The 9,742-nt window shown below is 38.4% G+C and overlaps 1 non-coding gene across 1 annotated transcript; it reads right to left on the bottom strand.

Annotated features, from left to right (window-relative positions):
* Window positions 1-7,999: 7,999 nt before the first annotated feature.
* On the bottom strand, window positions 8,000-8,129 carry LOC122238280. Its single transcript, XR_006217225.1, has one exon. It is a non-coding gene; the product is annotated as a U6atac minor spliceosomal RNA (small nuclear RNA).
* Between the last annotated feature and the right edge of the window lie 1,613 nt (window positions 8,130-9,742).

The following is a 9,742-nucleotide window of genomic DNA, read 5'->3' as shown; positions in this document are numbered from 1 at the left end:
TGTTCATCATGAATATTGGGCTGTAACTTTTTTGTGGTTTATTTATTTGTAAATTTTTTTTTAATGTTTATTTATTTTTGAGACAGAGACAGAGCATGAACGGGGGAGGGGCAGAGAGAGAGAGAGAGGGAGACACAGAATCTGAAGCAGGCTCCAGGCCCTGAGCTGTCAGCACAGAGCCTGACGTGGGGCTCAAGCTCAGGAACTGCGAGATCATGACCTGAGCTGAAGTCAGACGCTTAACTGACTGAGCCACCCAGGCACCCCTTTTGTAGTTGTTTTTTTAATGTTTATTTTTTGAGAGAGAGAGAGAGAGAGAGAGAGACAGACAGGATGTGAGTGGGGGAGGGGAAGAGAGAGGAGACCCAGAATCCCAAGTAGGCTCCAGGCTCTGAGCTGCTAGCACAGAGCCCGATGCAAGGCTTGAACCCATGAGCCATGTGATCATGACCTGAGCCAAAGTCCGCCGCTTAACTGAGGCACCCAGGCGCCCCTTTTTGTAGTTTTTATGGCTGGTTTTGTTAGCAGAATAATGCTGGCCTTACAGAAATTGGAAAGTGTTCTTTTTCAAACTTTTATGTAATAATTTGAGAATAGGTATTAACTCATCTTAAAATGTTTAGTATAATTTATCTATTAAGATGGCTGGTCCTAGACTTTAGTTTATTGGGAGCTTTTTGATTCCTGATTCAACTTTATTATAAGTAATCAGTCTGTTTAGATTTTTTTCCCCCCAATTCAATCTTGGAAGATTATATGTTTGTAGAAATGTATCCAATTATTTTTTTGTGGAATGATTTATTATTTAATCATTTGTTGTAGTTTCTTATGATCCTTTGTATTTTCTTGGTGTTGGTTGTAACTTCTTTTATTTCTGATTCAGATTTTTTTTTTAAAATGAGTCGAGGTAAAGTTTTATCAGTTTTGTTTATCTTTCAAACAACTAGCTTAGTTTCTGTAATCTTTTATGTTGTCTTTTTATACACTGTTACTTATTCCCACTCTGGTCTTTATTATTTATTTCCTTCTACTAACTTTGGGCTTTGTCGGGTTTTTCTAGTTCCTTTAGTATAAGGTTAGATTGTTGGAGATTTTTTTTTTCTTCTTCTTACGTAGGGCTGTATTGCTTATATAATTCATTCTTATAACTGCTTTACTGTGTTCCATAGATTTTATTTATTTTTATTTTTATTTTTATTTTTTAACGTTTAATTTTTGAGACAGAGAGAGACAGAGCATGAACGGGGGAGGGGTAGAGAGAGAGGGAGACACAGAATCGGAAGCAGGCTCCAGGCTCTGAGCCATCAGCCCAGAGCCCGACGAGGGGCTCGAATTCATGGACCAAGAGATCTTGACCTGAGCTGAAGTTGGACGCTTAACCCACTGAGCCACCCAGGTGCCCCTGTGTTCCGTAGATTTTAGAATAATGTTTCCGTTTTATTTGTCTGAAGGTATTTTTTGATTTTTCTTTGATTTTTTTTTTTTAATTGACATAATGGTTGTTTAGTAGCATGCTGTTAAGTAGTCTGTTAATATTTTTCCAGTTTCTTCCCCCAGTAAGTAATTTCTAGTTTCATACTATTGTGGTCAGAAAAGACCGTTGGTATCATTTCAATTTCTTCAATTTACTGAGACCTGTTTGGTGGCCTAATATGTGGTCTATCCTGGAGAACGTTCTATATATACTTGAAATGTATATATGTTCTGCATTGTTTGGATGGAATGTTCTGTGTGTATCTGTTAACTCCATCTGGTCTAAGGTGTTGTGTAAGGCCAATGCTTTCTTACTGATTTTTTTTGGTGGATCAACTATCCATTGAAGTAAGTAGAATGTTTAAGTTCCCTACTATTTTGAAATTACTGTGAATTTCTTTGTTAATATTTGCTTTACATATTTAGGTGTTTCTATGTTGGGCATATAGATATTTATAATTGATATATATTGTGGAATTGATCCCTTTATTATGTAATGCTTCTTTTTTTTGGTCTCTTGCTATAGTCTGTTTTAAAGTCTTTTCCCCACCTGATGTAAGTGTTGCTGCCCCAGCTTTTAAACATTTCATTTGCATGGACTCTTGTCCTATTTTTCACTTCAAAGCTACATGTGTTTTTAGCTCTTATGTGAGTTTCTTGTAGATGGCATATAAATGGGACTTATTTTTTTTACTCCTTCAGTGATCTTATATCTTTCTTTTGATTGGACCATTTAGATGATTTAAAGTAATTATGTGTAGTTCTTCTCTGTTCCTTTTTTGTCTTGCTCTCTTATTTTGTGATTTGAGAAATTTAGTGTTAGTATTCCTTCTTCTTTATTTTTGAATATCTATTACAAGCTTTTGGTTTATAGTTAACATGAGGGTTATATATAACACCCTGTGTATATAGCAGTCTATTTTAAGCTGAAAAGTGCTTAATGTCAAAACATTCTAAAAGAACTGTCTTTATGTAACTTCCCATATATTTTGTGATTTGTTATCTGTTTTACATAGCAACAAAAGATATTTTTTCTTTTATAATTTGCTTCTACTTAGGGCGTTTCTAGTACAGAAGACTCTTGAGTATTTCTTGTAAGATCACTTTAGTGACGATAAACTCATTTAACTTTTGTTTGCTTGAAAAATCTTTCTCTTTCCTTCACTTCTCAATGACAACCTTGCCAAGTAGAGTATTCTTGGTTCTAAGCATTTTCTTTTCAGCTCTTTGAATATATTTTGCCACTCCCTTCTGGCGTGAAGTCTTATGGGTGTTACCTTGTATGTACCTAATTGTTTTTCTTCTGCTGCTTTTAAAATTCTCTACTTTTTGAAATATTAGTTACTATATGTCTTAGTGTGGACTTCTTTGGGTTTATTTTGTTTGGGGATCTCTCACCTTTCTGGAGCTGGATGTCTGTGTCCTTCCCCAAGTTAGCAAAGTTTTCAGAAATTATTTCCTTAAGTTTTTCTCCCTTGTCCTTCTGAGATTCCTATAATGTAAGTATTAGTATGCTTGATGTTATCCCAGGGGGTCCTTAAATTGTTAGCGTTTAATTTTTTTTTTTTTTTTCTTTTTGCTGTTTGGGTTGGATGTTTCTACTACCATGTCTTTGAGATTGCTGATTGGCTTTTCTTAGCCTCAGAAATCTGTTGATTTCTTCTAGTGTATTTTTCATTTCAATTATTCTTCAGCACCGAAACATATATATTTATATTTTATCTCTTTGTTGAAGTTCTTACTGTGTTGATCCATTCTCTCGGTTCAGTGAGCATCTTTGTGACTTTTACCTTGAAATCTTTATCAGGTCCATTGTTTATCTCCATTTCATTTAGTTCTTTATCTGAGGTTTTGTCTTATTCTTTCCTTTGGAATATATTTCTGTCTCCTCATTTGGTTTATCTGTATTGTTTTCTATGTATTATTTAGATCAGCTGTATTACCATTCTTGAAAGAGTGGTCTTATGTTAAATGCATCCTGTGGCTCTCAGAAGCACAATCCTCCCTGGTGACCAGAACGGAGCCCTCCACCAGTATCCCCTGCAGGCAGCCTTCTCTTGTGGCTGCAGTGTGACAGCTCCAGCAAGATGGTGGGTGGAGCTGGCCCCTGGACTGGCTGGCTGAGAGGACTGGCAACATCTGCTGGGGGTGCCCTGGTGGGCAGGGCTGGCCCCAGGTTTGGTTGGCCGTTAGGCCCAGTTATGAATACTGCAGGTGTGCTGGTAGGTGAGGTTTGCCCTGCCTAATGCAGGGGCCCCTTTTAAGGGACCCAGTTTACAGCTGAGACTGCCTACTGGATGTGGCAGAACAGTAGCCACTCTGTGGGGTGCTGGTCCCATCTGAGTCCATGCATCAGGTTTGGCAGTGAGGCTCCACAGGAGGGGAAAGGGGACAACAGTGCTGGCTGAGGCCACCATCAGGTTTGGTGGGTTGGGAGCTGCTTTGGGAGAGCTCCAGAGTGGGCAGATGGGGAGGAGTGTGTCTGCAGGGGAAGAGAGTGGAAGGGTAGGGGTTGCTAGCAATGTATATGAAGGTGTCAGAACTGGCACTCACCAGCACCAGGCCTGCTAGGCAGAAGGAGGTCAAGAAAAATGGCACCTGCCTGCACTTTGATCCCTGGATAAAGTTCCTACAGAATTCTGTTCCTCCAGCATACAACCTAAAATTAGTCGGTAATCTTCATGTAATGTCCCAGGTGCTTTTCAGACTGCTGCCTCTGTGCTAAGTCTGGGAGCAGGTGAGTTCATGCCCTTGCACTTTAACAGCAGAGTCTCCACTTTCTAGAGCCCTCTGGCTCTCCTGGTGGTGATTCTGGTTGGTTTTTGAAGATCCTTGAGGTGAGTACAACTGATTTTTAAAGCCAGATTTTATGGGAGTTGATCTTACCAGTGGTGCCTATGGTAGGGGGAGTATTGTCTGGGGTGGGGCTTGAAGCCTTTGCTCCTGAGGAAGGACCTCCAAGTCTGTGATACTTCTCTTTGTGGGTCACCATGCCAGGGATGTGGGTCCTGAACTGAATGTGTTTCTGCCTCATCTCCCCATCTTGATGTGCCTTTTTCCTTATATCTTTAGCTTTGGAACAGCTGTTATGCTAGTCGTTAGGTCTTCTCAGACCTTGGTATGTCCATGGGAAGGGGTGAGCACAGGATCTTGGCGTGTATGCCATGTTGAGTGAGAGCCTCTAATGATACAGTTTTTATCCTTCATTTTATTTTGTGGTATCACATGGATGGATCTGCAGACATTGAACGTTCTTGTGTTCCAGAATAAATCTCATTTGACCATCATTTAGGTCTTTTAATGTGTTGTTGAATTTGTTTTGTTAATATTCCATGGGCGATTTTTCAACCTATATTCATCATGGATATCGCCTGTCATTTTTTCTTTATTTTTTGATTGTGTCCTCTGGTTTTGCTATTGGGGTAACACAGGCCTTACAAAACAGTTTGGAAAAATCCCCTTTTCTTTAACTTTTAAAAAGTATTTGAAAAAGATTGGTATTTCTTCTTTAAAAGTTGCATTGGGGTGCTTGGGTGGCTCAATTGGTTAAGTGTCTGACTTTGGATCAGGTCATGATCTCACAGATTGTGAGTTTGTGTCCTGTGTCGGGCTCTGTACTGACAGCTCGGAGCCTGGAGCCTGCTTCAGATTCTGTGTCTCCCTCTCTCTCTGCCCCTCCCCTGCCCATACTCTGTCTCTATCTCCTTGAAAAATAAACATTAAAAAAAATATTTTTTTAAGTTGTGTAAAATTCACCAGTAAAACTGTGTGATCCTTAAGTTTTTTGTTGTTGTTGGAAGGGTTTTCATTACTAATTGAATCTCTTCATTAGTAGTTGGTCTGTTCAGATTTTAGATTTCTTCCTGATTCAGTCTAGGTAGATTTTATATTTTTAGGAATTTACCCATTTCTTCTAGATTGTCAAATGCGTTGGTTTATAATAGTTCATATTAGTCCTTTTTGATCCTTCGTATTTCTGTGGTATCAGTTGTAACATCTCTTTTTTCATGTCTGAATTTGAGTTCTCCTTTTTTTTCCTGGAGAATCTAGTTAGAGGTTTGTCAATTTTGTTTATTTTTTCAAAGAATCAGCTCTTAATTTATTGATTTCCCCCCCCCACTGTCTTTTTAATCTCTACTTATTTCTACTCTAGTAGTTTTTCCTTCTTTCTACTATTTTATTTTTCTAGTTCCTTGAGTTGTAAGATTAGGTTGTTAATTGAGATACTTCTTATTTCCTGATGTAGGCCTTTCTTGCTATGAACTTTCCTCTTAGAACTGCTTTTGCTATATCCTATAGGTTTTGGTATAATTTATTCCCACTTTTATTTGTTCAAGCTGTGTTTTAATTTCTATTTTATTTCTTCATTGACCCATTTGTTCACAGTATATTGTATACTCTCCACATGTTAGTGAACTTTCTAGTTTTCTTATTGACATCAATTTCTAGTTTCATAATGCTGTGGTGAGAAAAGGTCCTGGTTATGATTTCAATCTTCTTAAATTTATTAAGACTTGCTTTGTGGCCTGACATGGATGTATCCTGAAGAATGTTCCATGTTCCCTTAAGTGAATGTTTATGTTGTTGCTTTTGGATAGAATGTTCTCTATATATCTAAGAAGTCTGGTCTAATGTGCTAAGACCAGTGTATCCTTACTTATTTTCTGTCTTTATGATCTATCCATTGATGTATATCAGATATGCACGTTCTTGACTATTGTTATGCAGCATTCTGTTTCTCCCTTTACATTTTTTTAAATGTTTGTTTTTGAGAGAGAGAGAGAGAGAGAGAGAGAGAGCGAGCACGAGCAGGGGAGGGGCAGAAAGAGGAGACACAGAATCCGAAGCAGGCTCCAGGCTCTGAGCTGTCAGCACAGAGCCTGATGTGGGGTTGGAACCCATGGACTGTGAGATCATGACCTGAGTTGAAGTCAGACGCTAAACCAACTGAGCCACCCAGACACCCCTCTCTGTCTCTCCCTTTTAAATTTAATATTTCCTTTACATATTTAGGTGCTACCGTGTTGGTTGCATAAATATTTACAAATTTTATATGTACATGTTGGATTGACCCATTCATCATTGTATAATGACCTTCTTTGTCTGCTATTGCAGTCTTTGATTTAAAGTCCATTTTGTTTGGGGGCACCTGGGTGGCTCAGTCGGTTAAGCATCTGACTTCAGCTTGGGTCATGATCTCACGAGCCCCGCGTCGGGCTCTCTGCTGACAGCTTGGAGCCTGGAGCCTGCTTCAGATTCTGTGCCTCCTTCTCTCTCTCCACCCCTCCCCCACTCACAGTCTGTCTGTCTCTCTCAAAAATAAACATTAAAAAAAGTTAAAAATAAATAAATAAAAAATAAAGTCCATTTTGTCTGATATAAGTGTAGCTACCCCAACTTTCTTTTCATTTCCATTTGCATGAAATATCATTTTCCATCCCTTTGATTTGTGTGCTTAAAGCTGAAATATGTCTTCAAAGGTAGCATATACTTAGGTCTTTTTTTTTTTTTAAACCATTTAAGCACAGTGTCTTATGAATGGAAAATGTACTCCATTTACAATTTGAATTACTTATTACAATTTGAATTACTTATTACAATTTGAATTATTTCCTGACTGTTTTGTAATTCTTCTCTATTTCTTATTGTCTTATTCCCTTAATTTGTGGTTTGCTGGCTTTCTCCAGCAGTATGAATACACACTTTAATCTTTTCTTTACTATAAGCTTGTTTTGTGCTTACCAGGAGACTTACATATAACAACTTAGGTTTGTAACAGTCATTTTGATAACAACTTAAGTTTAAATGTATTCTAAAGTTCTATATTTATACTCCCTTCACCATAGTTTGTGTTTGATGTCACATTTTCTATCTTTTTATATTGTACATCTATTGTTTTTACTTTTTAAAAAAAATTTTTTTAATGTTAATTTATTTTTGAGAGAGAGGAAGACAGAGTGCAAGTGGGGGAGGGGCAGAGAGAGAGAGAGAGAGAGAGAGAGACAGAATCAGAAGCAGGCTCCAGGCTCTGAGCTGTCAGCACAGAGCCCGACGTGGGGCTCGAACTCACGAACCATGAGATCATGACCTGAGCCGAAGTCGGACGTCCAACTGACTGAGCCACTCAGGCACCCCTTACTTCCTTTTTTAAAGTTTTTATTTAAATTTCAGTTGCCATACAGTGTAATATTAGTTTCAGGTGTATAGTATAGTGATTCAACACTTCCATACCTCACTCTGTGCTCATCACAAGTGTGCTCCTTAATCCCCATCACCTATTTCCTCCATCCCCCCCACCTCCCCTTTGGTAACCATCAGTTTGTTCCCTATTGTTAAGAGTCTGTTTCTTGGTTTTCTTCTCTCCCTCTTTTTCCCTTTGCTCATTTGTTTCTCAAATTCCCCATATGAGTTAAATCATATGGTATTTGTCTTTCTCTGGCTGACTTACTTCACTTAGCACAATACTCCCTAGCTCCATCCATGTTGTTGCAAATGGCAAGATTTCATTCTTTTTTATGGCTGAGTAATATTCCATTATATGTGTAGATGCCACAAAGTAGGTGGTAATGCCTTAAGTGTATGCATGTTGTCAGGCCCAGGGGCCTCTTCCATCCTTGTCAAGGGCAGTGCTAACCTTCTCTCTTTTCATACAGTGTGTGTGTGTGTGTGTGTGTGTGTGTGTGTGTGTGTGTGTACCACCTTTTCTTTATCCATTTATCAGTCTGTGGACATTTGGGCTATTTCCATACTTTGGCTATTGTTGATAATGCTGCTATAAACATTGAGGTACATGTATCCCCTTGAATTCGTATTTTTGTATTCTTTGGGTAAATACCTTGTAGTGCAATTGTTGGTCATAAGGTAGTTCCATTTTTAACTTTTTGAGGAACCTCCACACTATTTTCCACAGTATCTGCTGCAGTTTTCATTCCCACCAGCAGTGTAAGAGAATTCCCCTTTCTCCACATCTTTGCCAGCACCTGGTGTTTTTTTCTGGTTGATTTTAGCCACTCTGACAGGTGTGAGGTGATGACTCCTTGTGGTTTTGATTTGTATTTCCTTGATGAAGAGTGCTATTGAGCATCTTTTCATGTATCTATTGGCCATCTCTTTGTCTTCTTTGGAGAAATTTCTATTCACGTCTGCTGCCCTTTTTTAAATTGGATTGTTCACTTTTGTGTGTTGAGTTTTATAAATGGTCTCTATATTTATAAATGTTCTATATATTTTAAAGCAATACTAACCCTTGATCAGATATGTTATTTGCAAATATCTTTTTCCATTCTGTAGGTTATCTTTTAGTTTTGTGGATGGTTTCTTTTGCTGTACAGATGCTTTTCATTTTGATATAGTCCCAAGAGTGTTTTGTTTTGTTTCCCTTGCCTTAGGAGATATATCTAGAATGAACTCAATATGGCCAATGTCAAAGACACTACTGCCTGTGTTCCCCTCTAGGATTTTTATGGTTTCAGGGCTCACATTTAGGTCTTTTATCCATGTTGAATTTATTTTTGTTTATCACATAAGAAAGTGGTCCAGTTTCATTCTTTTGCATGTAGCTGGCCAGGTTTCCCAACACCATTAAAGAGATTCTTTTTCTCACTGGCTATTCATTCTTACTTTGTTGGAGATTAGTTGACTGTACAGTTTTGGGTTCATTTCTGGATTTTCTGTTTTGCTCTATTGATCTATGTGTCTATTTGTGTGCCAGTACCACAATGTTTTTTTGTTTGTTTGTTTGTTTTTTTTAAAATTTTTTTTTAACGTTTATTTATTTTTGAGACAGAGAGAGACAGAGCATGAACGGGGGAGGGTCACAGAGAGAGGGAGACACAGAATCTGAAACAGGCTCCAGGCTCTGAGCTGTCGGCACAGAGCCTGACGCGGGGCTCGAACTCACGGACCGCGAGATCGTGACCTGAGCTGAAGTCGGACGCTTAACCGACCAAGCCACCCAGGCGCCCCAGTACCACAATGTTTTGATCACTACGACTTTGTAATTTAAGTCCAGAATTGTGATGCCTTCAGCTTTGCTTTTCTTTAATATTGATTTGGCTATCCAGGGTCTTTTGTGGTTCCATACAAATTTTAGGATTCTTTGCCTAGCTCTATAAAAATTGTTGTTGGTGTTTTGATAGGGATTGCATTAAATTTGTAGGTTATTTTGCACAGTGTAAGTATTTTAACAATATTCTTGCAATCCATGGTCATGGAATATCTTTCCATTTCTTTGTGTCATCTTCAGTTTCTGTCATCAGGGTTTCATAGT

The sequence above is a fragment of the Panthera tigris genome, chromosome B1 (genome assembly GCF_018350195.1).
Source record: "Panthera tigris isolate Pti1 chromosome B1, P.tigris_Pti1_mat1.1, whole genome shotgun sequence".
NCBI classification, from domain to species: domain Eukaryota; kingdom Metazoa; phylum Chordata; class Mammalia; order Carnivora; family Felidae; genus Panthera; species Panthera tigris.
This window is presented reverse-complemented; position numbering and strand designations above follow the sequence as displayed.